Genomic DNA, 10,406 nt, shown 5'->3' with positions numbered 1-10,406 from the left:
CTTAGAGATGTTGCTCCACTGTCTTCTGACTGACATTGTTTCCAACAAGAAATCTACTATCATTTTCGTCTCCATTCCTCTGTACATAATGTATCTCTTTTCTCTGGCTGCTTTTAAGAATTTCTCTTTTTCACTAGTTTTGGGCAATTTGATTTTGACATGTCTCTGTGTAGTTTCCTTCATGTTTCTTTTGCTTGGGGCATTTTTTCACTCTTCTCGTTCTCTTCTTGGGGACTCACAAGAAGAGAGTCCCAAATTAGGACTCTTGAAGTTGACCGATAACTCAGTGATGCTCTGCCCTGCAAACTGTAGCACCCTTGGCACCTCCAGACTTTTCTAGCTCTGTCGCCTGGACTCATACAGATTGCCGGACTCAGCCTGAGTTTTCCCTTCCAGTGACTCAGCTTGGAAACTTTCTCCAGGAAGTAAGCTGAGGTGATCACAGGACTCACCCCATTTGAGTCCTCTGGAGTCATTGTCCTTTGTTGTCTGATGTCCAATGTCTTGCAAAATCATCATTTTATATGTACGTTTCTGGTTTATTAGTTGTTTCAGGTGAGGGGAAAAATGTAGTCTCTGTTACCTGTGGTTTAAATTTGGATTTTTCCTACACTTATCAAAATTTTAGGCCATAGACAGAGTTCTGCTAAAATTTTGAATAGAGACAAGCTCAAACCAGAGGAGAACAAGTCTAAATGATAATCTTGAAACCAGCAAATAATGTATATTATTTATTATTTGTAATATTTAGTGTGTGTAAGAGAATATTGGGAGATATGGCTATAAAACTAAGTAGAGATAAGATTAAATTCCAGACTTAAGTTCCCAATTACAGATTTTTAAACATTTCCGTATTTGGTGAGGAGACACCAGAAGTTTTTGATCAGAAAGTGATTGGATTGAAGCTTTGCTGATAAATATTAAACTAACACTGAGAGGCGACATGGCATGACCATTGAGAATACGGCTCTAGACATAGCCTGCCTGGGTTTGAATCTGATCCACCGTATGACAGGAATGTGACCTGAATAAAATAATTTAACTCTTAGGTATCTCAGTTCCTTCATCCCTAAAATAGGGTAGTTCTTAGTAGTAAAGGAGTTCACGTTTGTAAAATATTTAGACAAGCGCCTGGCATACAGCTGAGGCATACAGCTGTGGATGTGAAGTTTTCAATAAGACTTACAGGTGAGATGCTGGGGTCAGGGGAGAAGCGGTCTGTACCTCAGGAGAAAGAGCACAGGGTGAGAAAAGCTTATATATGAGACGGTTGCATGAAAATGATGACTAGAAAGTGGGGTAGAGAGAGGAGGACCCAAGAATGCCTTGTAGGATAAGAGGCAGAAGAGTTCTGGAGACAAAGAATCATACACTAAAGAAAGGAGAATCAGGATAGCGTAATATTACATAATTCCCGGGCTACTGAGGAATCGTTGGTGACCTTCAAGAAAATCATTTCAGCCAAGCATCAAGCATCACAAATGATTGCAATGGGCATGTAAGGATGATGAAATCAGAGTTTGTATAGCCTGTTTCTTAAGAGAAGATTTTGTACTGATTAGATAACATGGGAAAAGAGACTGAAGGATGAGTTTGGTGAAGGCAGGCATTCTCTCTCTGCCCCACCCTAGCATCACAATTTTACAAGGACACATTGGAGACAGAATGTCTAACAAAGGAATTTCAGACATCAGAGCGGGCTGGTGAGGGAGACTCTTCTTGGCAGTGGTGGTTTTTCAGCATTCTTCATACTACCTGACACATAGGACCTCTCAGTGCTGCGCCATCTGTGTTTATGTTCACAATATTTTCTTGCTTATTTACTTATGCATCAGATTCACCTGGTGAGCTTGTTAAAATGAAGATTCCGGGGCCCAACTTTAGAGATTCTGTTTCAATAGGTCCAGGGCGGGGTCCAGGAATCTGCACATAAAAATATTTATTTAGTTTTGAATAGGCGATACATTCACATGGTTCAAAAGGCACAAAAGGCGAGAGGGGCTGCCTTCCCACACGTGCTCCTTAGCGCTCAGTTCCCCTATTCCAGAGCATTTGATTGTATCAGGTTCCTTTGGAACCTTCAGGGAATTGAAAAACCGTATTTGCCTTTTGTTGTTCTTGCCTTTAGTAAATGGGGAGACTTGAGCTTGAATGTAATCATAGGGCAGGAGCTGTAGCTGAAGGAGAAACTGAACACTGTGTGCGAGAGAGGAAAAAATCGATGGAGGATTGTACTGACAGCTGTGATTTGTGGTTAGTGTGAGCATTAAGTAAGGCCTCCTCTCAAGTTTTCAAAATGCAAATAGCAATGGTATAGACCAAGACAAAGCAAATGGTCCTCAAACACTGGCCCCCTGTCTGCATCAGCATCAATGGTAGAAATCTTGAATGTGTGTGTGGGGGGACCATGGCCAATTATATGTGTATTTTTTATTATTAATTTTCTATTTTTTATTTATACCAAATTTATTGGACTAAAACAGTGATTAAAAACTTGCCCCTCAGGTTCTCTGAAAATGTGAGCTCTATGCGCCTTTTATGTTTTTCTTTGGATGTCAGGCCATATGATCTCAGACAACATTAAATGGATTTAAAAGATATGATTTCACAGCCCCAAAAACATTTTAATAAATGGAGATGAACACAGGCTGCTGATTTCTCCTTGTCCTGTCATATTCTATTTGTCTGCCTTACCCTCTGCATTGTAAATAACCCTCCTGTCAACGTGGTGGGTGTTAGAGTTTCAAACATCATCTAAAGGTGAATGGCCCTCTCGCTAATAAGATTTTCCAGTTCTTGATGTATTTTTGGTAAAAGAGTGTTATAAATACACACTGACATTAAAGAGGGAAGATTTTTGAGAAATTTTGGGTGGTTCTTCTTTGGGCTATATAGTTAAACTGTTTCTTCAAGGCATTTCTTATTTTGTAAAGTTATTTTTAAAAGAATAGTAATTTTGGAAAGTCCAACTCAAATATCACTTTAGAGTGAACATTTCTCCAACTCTAATTTAAGGTCTTATGCAAAAGCTCAGAATGCAACTGTCTCAATTACAGAATATTCCCGCTGAGATAACACTGAATCCACGGGGCATGCGGTGCCCTGGTGCAGAGTTACAGAATCACTCCTTGAAGTAAGCTTGGAATACAGACTCACGCTGAAGAGTGTGCTTTAAAATCTTAACAGTCACTTTTTTTCAGGGGGAGAAAAGGGACAAGGTGAGAGATTATGGTAGTGCTAAATATGAAGGGAAAAAAATCAATGCAGTTAAGTTTTCTTTTGAAGATTTTTCCTTTTGAATTATTTTGAAGACAATTCGTTTGTTGACACTGTGGTTACGGATGTGGGTTTTTTTCCCACAAGTATTTAGATCAATTTATGTTTCAGAATCAGTAAATACCCTTTAGAGGGTAGTCAATTTAAGCTGAAGGTAAATAGAGGACATTATTTCAACTTAACTGGAGGGACATGTAAAAGAAGTGATTTTTCATGGTATTAGAAAGTGAAAGGCATTTTTGTTATTATGTCTTTGTATTGGTTTTGCCTTTGATATTTCTGTTAAAAGTAGCTATATAAAATAATTCAAGAACAGAAAAATGGAAATAACTTGTTTTATGATTTTTTTAGAGTATTATTCATTGGTATTATCCATAAATAGGAAAAATTGAAATGAGCATTTGATGCTACTTTTTAAAGCACATTCAAAATATTCTAGCTTTAGGTAAGTATGAATATGACCCTATTACATTTTATTTCCTAAATAGCAAATGTTTAAGTATTGTAGATTATTTCATCTATAAAATAACTTTAGAAAATTTTGAGAGAACAACTAGAAGGTAGGTTGAAGTAATATTTTCCAATTATATTACGGAAACGTAAATGCAAATTTGGGGCTGCATCTGTCTTGTGCTAAAATATGGGAGGCAAATCTATATTATAAAAAACGTCTATAGCTTCAAAATTTAATTCTGTAATTATCACTGAAGTTGATGGAAAGCTTTAAAAATTAAACAAGGAGTGTGATTAGTGTATGTATTTGGGAGACAAGGAGAACAACAAACTTGATTGAACTAAAAACTCTTCTCATGTTGCCAATTTTAAAAAGTCGTGGACTTCTAATATGAATAATATGTAGATGTGAAAACAGAAACATGAAGTTCAGAAAGGTAAAATCAATACTTACAAAGTAGTTAGTTGATAAGGAAAATAATGAAAATACTGTAGTCTCCCTTATCCCAGGACGATACATATTCCAAGACCCCCAGTGCATGCCTGAGACCGGGGATAGTACAAAACCATATTTATACACTGTTTTTTCCCTTACATACATATCTATGCTAAAGTTTAATTCATAAATTAGACACAGTAAGAGATTAACAATAGATTAACAATTAAAATAGAACAGTTATAACAATATACTGTAATAAAAATTACTGTAGATCTTAGCAACCTTAGCATATGAATTTCTTTCTTTCCTTATTAAGTTGAGAACTTTCACCTTTTCATGTAAAGGAAGCATTTTATGGCTTTTCTTTGGCGTATCCAAATTGCCAATATCACTACTCTTGTGATTTGGGCCATTACTAAGTGAAATAAGGATGCCTTGAACACAAGCACTGTGGTACTGAGACAGTTGATCTGATAACCTAGACGGGGTACTAGCTGACAAACAGGTGGGGAGCCTGTCCAGCATGAATCCAGTGGACAAAGGGATGAGTCATCTCCTGGGTGAGATGGAGCCGGACTGCGTGAGGTTTCATCACACTATTCAGAACTGTGCACAGTTTAAAATTTACAAAGTTTACTTAAGGAATTTTCCATTTAACATTTTCGAATGGCAGTGGACCTCAGGTAACTGAAACTGCGGAAAGTGAAACCAAAGACAAGGGGGATACTGTGCCTTAGATTCCAGTCGCATCGCAATCATTGCAGAACACGTGAGTAATCTAACCTTAGATTATGATTGGTGATGGTTTCCAGTATAACCATCATCTCTGTTTGGAAGGTGGTGGTTGCATCATTACCTGGGCCATTGCCGAGGGGAAAACCTTCAGAGGAGTGTAAACTAGAGAATTACCTGTTATGTGAAAAGATGATCTTTCTCATACATTTTAATAATTGTCCTTGAAATTTAATTTTGTTTGAGAAATTAGAAGAAACATAAAAAACAAAGTGCTCATGTAAAAAACAAATCTTTTTTTCTTTAAAATCTATTTTTTGCTGCAAATTCTTAGATTCCGTTGTATTCAAAAGGCCAAAGTATTGCTACCTGAAAGAGATGGCATTTCAGTCCCCGCAGGACGCCTCATAGAGTCATCTTTCCTGCCTTTGTGGCCTATTTGATGGCAAAGATAGTTTATTCCGGACTGATGATAAGTCACTCAATAGAGTTATTTCATCAGTTAAGAACCAAAAAGGAGAAAGAGGAAGAGAACGCAGGGTAGAATTCCGAAGTTTGGCACTAAAAAAATTACTAGTTAGATTAACACATTGTGACATCACACAGGATGACCTGTCTTCAGACTTATCTCAAACACAGGGCTTGGGTACTGGCACACGGGAGGAGGGGAGAGTAAGAATCACCTAATATTGCTGGTTGGTCTGGTCTGAGGTTCCGGGAGAACTGGAGCAGACTCACAGCCGGCCCCGAGAGAAGGCGGAATTCAGACTGCACCCAGCGTTCTCAGTGCTTCTTTCCATTGTGAGGTCCCTGCATGCTGATGTGGGCTAGAGTTTCTGAAGTGCAGCTTCAGTTTCCAAAGTGCTCATTGTTTTTTCTGACTGCAGGCTTCTGCTTGCTCATGGCTGAGTAAATGGAGGACAACATTGCTATGAAAGGAAATTCACCGGAACCTAAGAATCTTTCTTGTCAATGACTATTTTAAAACCATAGGCAAAGTTGCAAAACTTTATTATAGGATAAAGTATGGGTTTGGATAAAAAGATAACACTTAAAAAACGTTTAAACTCAGTATTTCCCTTTTATTTTCCTTTACGATGAGACAAAATTTTATTGTTACAAATATTGGTCTAAAGGATCAGTATTAATATTTCGAGATTTGTTTGATGATGAATAAAAGTGAAACAGGAAGTATTCACCCTTCTTTAAAAAGAAAATTTAGAAGTTTGTTAGTTTATCCCTTTATGAAATTGTTGTCCATTTCTCAGTGAAGGGTCTATGGCTTGTTTGATGTAAGCAACCTTTGTCATTGTTCAGGCAGATGTAAAACAAAGGGTTTTTTTTGCTTTTCATTTATCTTAATAGAAAATAAAATAAATGCTTTTGAAATAATTTTTTTAAAGAAAAAGGATTGATAGAAGAAATGGGTTTTTTTGGACACAAAGTTGCTGTCAATCTTTTATTTTTTATCTTAAAGTGCAAGTTCCAAATTCATTCTTTCTGTAGATGAAAAATGAATCTTGCTGGAAGACTAAGAAAAGATTTTAAATATGCAGGCTAAGTAATGACATTTCTATTAAGTTGGGTCTCTCCTTATTGGGAGCGATTGCCCATTGTCTTGACTCAGGAACAGCCGTTTCCTGAGTCCTCAATTCTTCCTCTCAGCTCTACTCCTCCTCTTGGAAATGTGCCTTCCAGTGTCTTGTAATGTAAAATAGACACTTTCAAAAGTTCTGAACTACACCACTAGTTTTTCCCCCCTTTTCTTTCTGATTTTTTACTCTGATTAAAGTAAAACAGACCAAAAAAACAACTAAAAGCAACAAAACAAACCGTATTAACAACTGAACTTTTGCACTATTCAAGAAGCCTTCCATTGGTGAATGGCTTGGAATGACCTATTTGCATTAGAATAATCCCTCTTTGGTTTTCTTGTATAACGTTAAAATCACAGTATTTCCTTAACGGAAGCCCAGACAGTGTATAGTTTGTAAAATTACCACAGTTTGTACAACTGAGTCTTTTCTTCTATGTGAATTGGTCTCTTAGAATAGCTTCTTAGAATAGGCAAAGAAAGGAGTCCCCCTCCCTTGCTCTGTGTCTTTGTGTGTGTGTGTGTGTGTGTGTGTGTGATTTTGTTTTGTTAACAGGCAAGTAAAGGCAGTCTGCCTGCTGCACGGTAGCATTGTTAGTGGAGCTCCGGAATTTACAGTGTGAGCGATGAATGCCTGGACCTGCTGTACATTTCATTAGCAGGGGATGGCAATTTAAGAAATCCTATAAAGGTGAGGCCAAACCCTTGAACACAGGGAATCTTCTTGATGCAAATTACATCAAGAAGAAACATTGAGGTAATATTATGTAAATATTGCTTGCAAGTATTTGTTGCAAAAATAAGTATTGATGCAAATATTTGTTGTGTGCGTCAGCAGTTTATTTTCTTTAACTGTGGTAAAATATGAATAACATAATGTTTATTATTTTAACCATTTGTCACCGTGCAATTGAATGGCATGAGATACATTTGTAATGTTGTGTATCCATCATCACTATCTATACCCAAAACTTTTCATTGTCTCGAATAGACACTCTGCACCCATCAAACAATTAAAATCTCCCCACCCAGCTTCTCATAACCTCGATTCTACTCTCTGTCTTTATAAATTTGCCTGTTCTAGGTACCTCATATAAGTAGAATCATATACTATTTGTCCTTCTGTGTCTAGCTAATTTTACTAAGCATAGCATTGTCAAGATCTACCCATGTTGTAGCAGATATCAAAATTTCATTTCCTTTATGGCTGAATAATATTCTACTGTATGTATATACCCCATTTTGTTTATCTCTTCATCTGTTGATGGGCCCTTGGACTGTTTCCCCTTTTTGGCTATTGTGAATAATGCTGCCGTGAACAGGAGTGCACAAATATCTGTTAGAGTCCCTGCTTTCAATTCTTTTGGATATGTACCTGGGAGTCCAATTGCTAGGTCATATGGTAGTTCTATGTCTAACATTTGGAGTAACTGCCAAGCTGTTTTCCACAGTGGCTGCACCATTGTTTAGAGTGAAAATATAGATTCTGAGTCAGGTCAAGTTCTAAAGTGCATTTTGCAATTTCCAAGAGTGCAATCATTTTAGTTCCTCAAAATATTTCTTATTCATCATGCTAATGGTAATGGAAATGTTCTGATTGTAGCTGAATCTCTGCTATTCAGGGAGATTCACTTAAATTTTTGTCCAGAAAAAAGTGATTTTAACCGGATTGTGCTATGGAGAACATTAGACAGAAATGCAGTGGTCCCTATCTAGGCAGTTTCCCTGGGCAGATTCTCTCCGTTTTTTCTGCTTTTGACATCTTGCTTCTCTCCTTGTCTCTGCTTCACTGGCAGATTAGTAACTTTTGGCAATTCTTCATTTTCTACAAAATCAAACTGGAACCCTGAGCGCAGTGTTTATTGCCCTGCTCAAATTCTCTGAACGATATTTCCTATTCTTATTTGTATCTCCACCCTTACATGTCTTCAAAGCTGACGGCAATCCCGAATTCTTGTTCGCACTTTTCAGTGTTCGGTCTTCCTATGACTTCTACCTGGAAGAGCCACCTATTCTCTGCTGACTCATTTCTCGAATCTCAGGTCTCACACTACCTCCTTGATAAAATCTTTTGTTCCAGTTATCTTCCATTTTCTCTCCCCATTCCCCCTTCCCTGAGTCTCAGGCTGCTGTGGCGGCTGCGTGGACAGCTCCCCAGGCCTGTGGGGAACCCTGGTGGAGGTCAGAGGTAGGAGGAGAGAGCATTTCGTGAGAGAATCTCGTCCCTGGCTCCCACCGTGAGTCACTTCTGGCCAGTTACATCCTCTGAGGGCAGCTCCCTGCGCCTCTGCAGGAGCCCCTCCATCCCTGTTTGCGTCTCAGCAGCACTTGTCCCTTTGAGCTCCTGTGGTAACAGCTCCTGCTGTGACGGCCCCAGGGGTCTGGGTTGTGGTTTCCCAACACCCACACTCTGTTTACAGAGCTCCCTCTGTCAATAAACCCTCTCGGAGTTCCTCTGTTTCCTCCTGGGACATTCACGACCACATCTTCCTTCATCACACTGGGGGAGGGAGCTCTCCTTCTCCAAGTCCCTAGAGTGGCTCGTCCCTCTTTTATGCAACATAACATAGCACATATTTTCGTGATTTATGCATATATTTTATCTCCTATTCTCAGATTATAAATTTCCTATGAGAAGATATTGTGTTTTACTTGTTTTTACTTTTCTTGTGCTCTTTCTCTGAGAGAGTGGTTGTTTTTTATGACTATTGTAAAAGCCACACTAAGATGAATACCTTTGGTTTTAGGTAAAGGATTTTCACAGCCATTGCGGATCCCTCATGCCCACGGCGTACATTGGAGGATATACTTTAAAAGGTCATCTAATTTCAAAGAAAGAAAAATGTTGAAATATATTAAAAGCAAATTAAAATTATATTATTGAAATAGCTGGAATGACCTTAATTAAATTGAGAACTTGAAAATTAATAGCTGCTTCTGTACGGAATCATTAATTTTGAAAGAGCTTGAAGTTGTGCTGTTTTAGGCCATAACAAATAGGCAATTAAACCCAAAGCAGCGTATTTCTTTTATGAAATATATTGGGTACACATAAATTGCAGATGGAAGTTTATGAAGCAACGTCTTGGAAACAACTCTGTTCAAACTGGGAATTTCAGGTTGTTTGTAAACTCTTATCCCTCCCCACTGTGTCATTCCTGTCAGTGCAGACATGTGGTGACATCAATCAGACAAACAACTCTTTCTTAAGCTAATATATCCCTTCACAGAGACTACTCTGTGTTGTCTACTCACTGTCACCAATCCCCACCTCCCATCTTCCCCTTAATGAAGTCGTTCCAATCAAGTGTTGTCCTCACCCCCTTCTCTGAGACAGCGCTCGTCAGAATCACCAGTGAGCATCATGGGAAATCTAGCCACCCATTCTCAGTCCTCCTCTGCTTTGACATCTCAAATGCATCTGACACGGCAGACCAGCCTTTCCTTCTTAAGATCTCTCCATGGTCTTCACTTGACCCTGGACACCCCTCTCCCTGCATTGTCCCCTGACATCACCAGTCACATCCGTGACCCCTTTGGGGCTGCCTTTCCTCTTCGTGCATGCTTTGTACAAGACTGCCTCAGGACTCCCCTTCCTCCTCTACAGCCTCTGCCTGTAAGACTTCATCTTGTCCAGAGGCTTAAAATACCAACTATACGCTGATGACATATATCTCCAGGCTGGGGCTTGTGTCTAAACCTGAGGCTAGTACAGACCTCAGCCTGTTCATCAGCTCTATCTGGAAGTCTAATAGGCATCCAAAACTGACTGTATTAGTCAGGGTTCTCCAGAGAAACAGACCCAATGGGATAGAAATAGATAGATATAAGAGGAGATTTATTTTAGGAATTGGCTCACATGATTGTGGAGGCGGAGAAGTCCCACAGTCTGCTGACTACAGTCTGGAGAGG

General features: G+C 38.8%; 1 long non-coding RNA gene across 1 annotated transcript; it reads right to left on the bottom strand.

Annotated features, from left to right (window-relative positions):
• Positions 1 to 723: 723 nt before the first annotated feature.
• Positions 724 to 5,479, bottom strand: LOC139076528 (uncharacterized). The gene is made up of 2 exons (XR_011528246.1): positions 5,270 to 5,479; positions 724 to 1,923 (listed from the first exon to the last, which is right to left on the bottom strand). It is a non-coding gene; the product is annotated as an uncharacterized lncRNA (long non-coding RNA).
• Positions 5,480 to 10,406: the final 4,927 nt, after the last annotated feature.

Source organism: Equus przewalskii, chromosome 16, assembly GCF_037783145.1.
Source record: "Equus przewalskii isolate Varuska chromosome 16, EquPr2, whole genome shotgun sequence".
NCBI lineage: Eukaryota > Metazoa > Chordata > Mammalia > Perissodactyla > Equidae > Equus > Equus przewalskii.
This window is presented reverse-complemented; position numbering and strand designations above follow the sequence as displayed.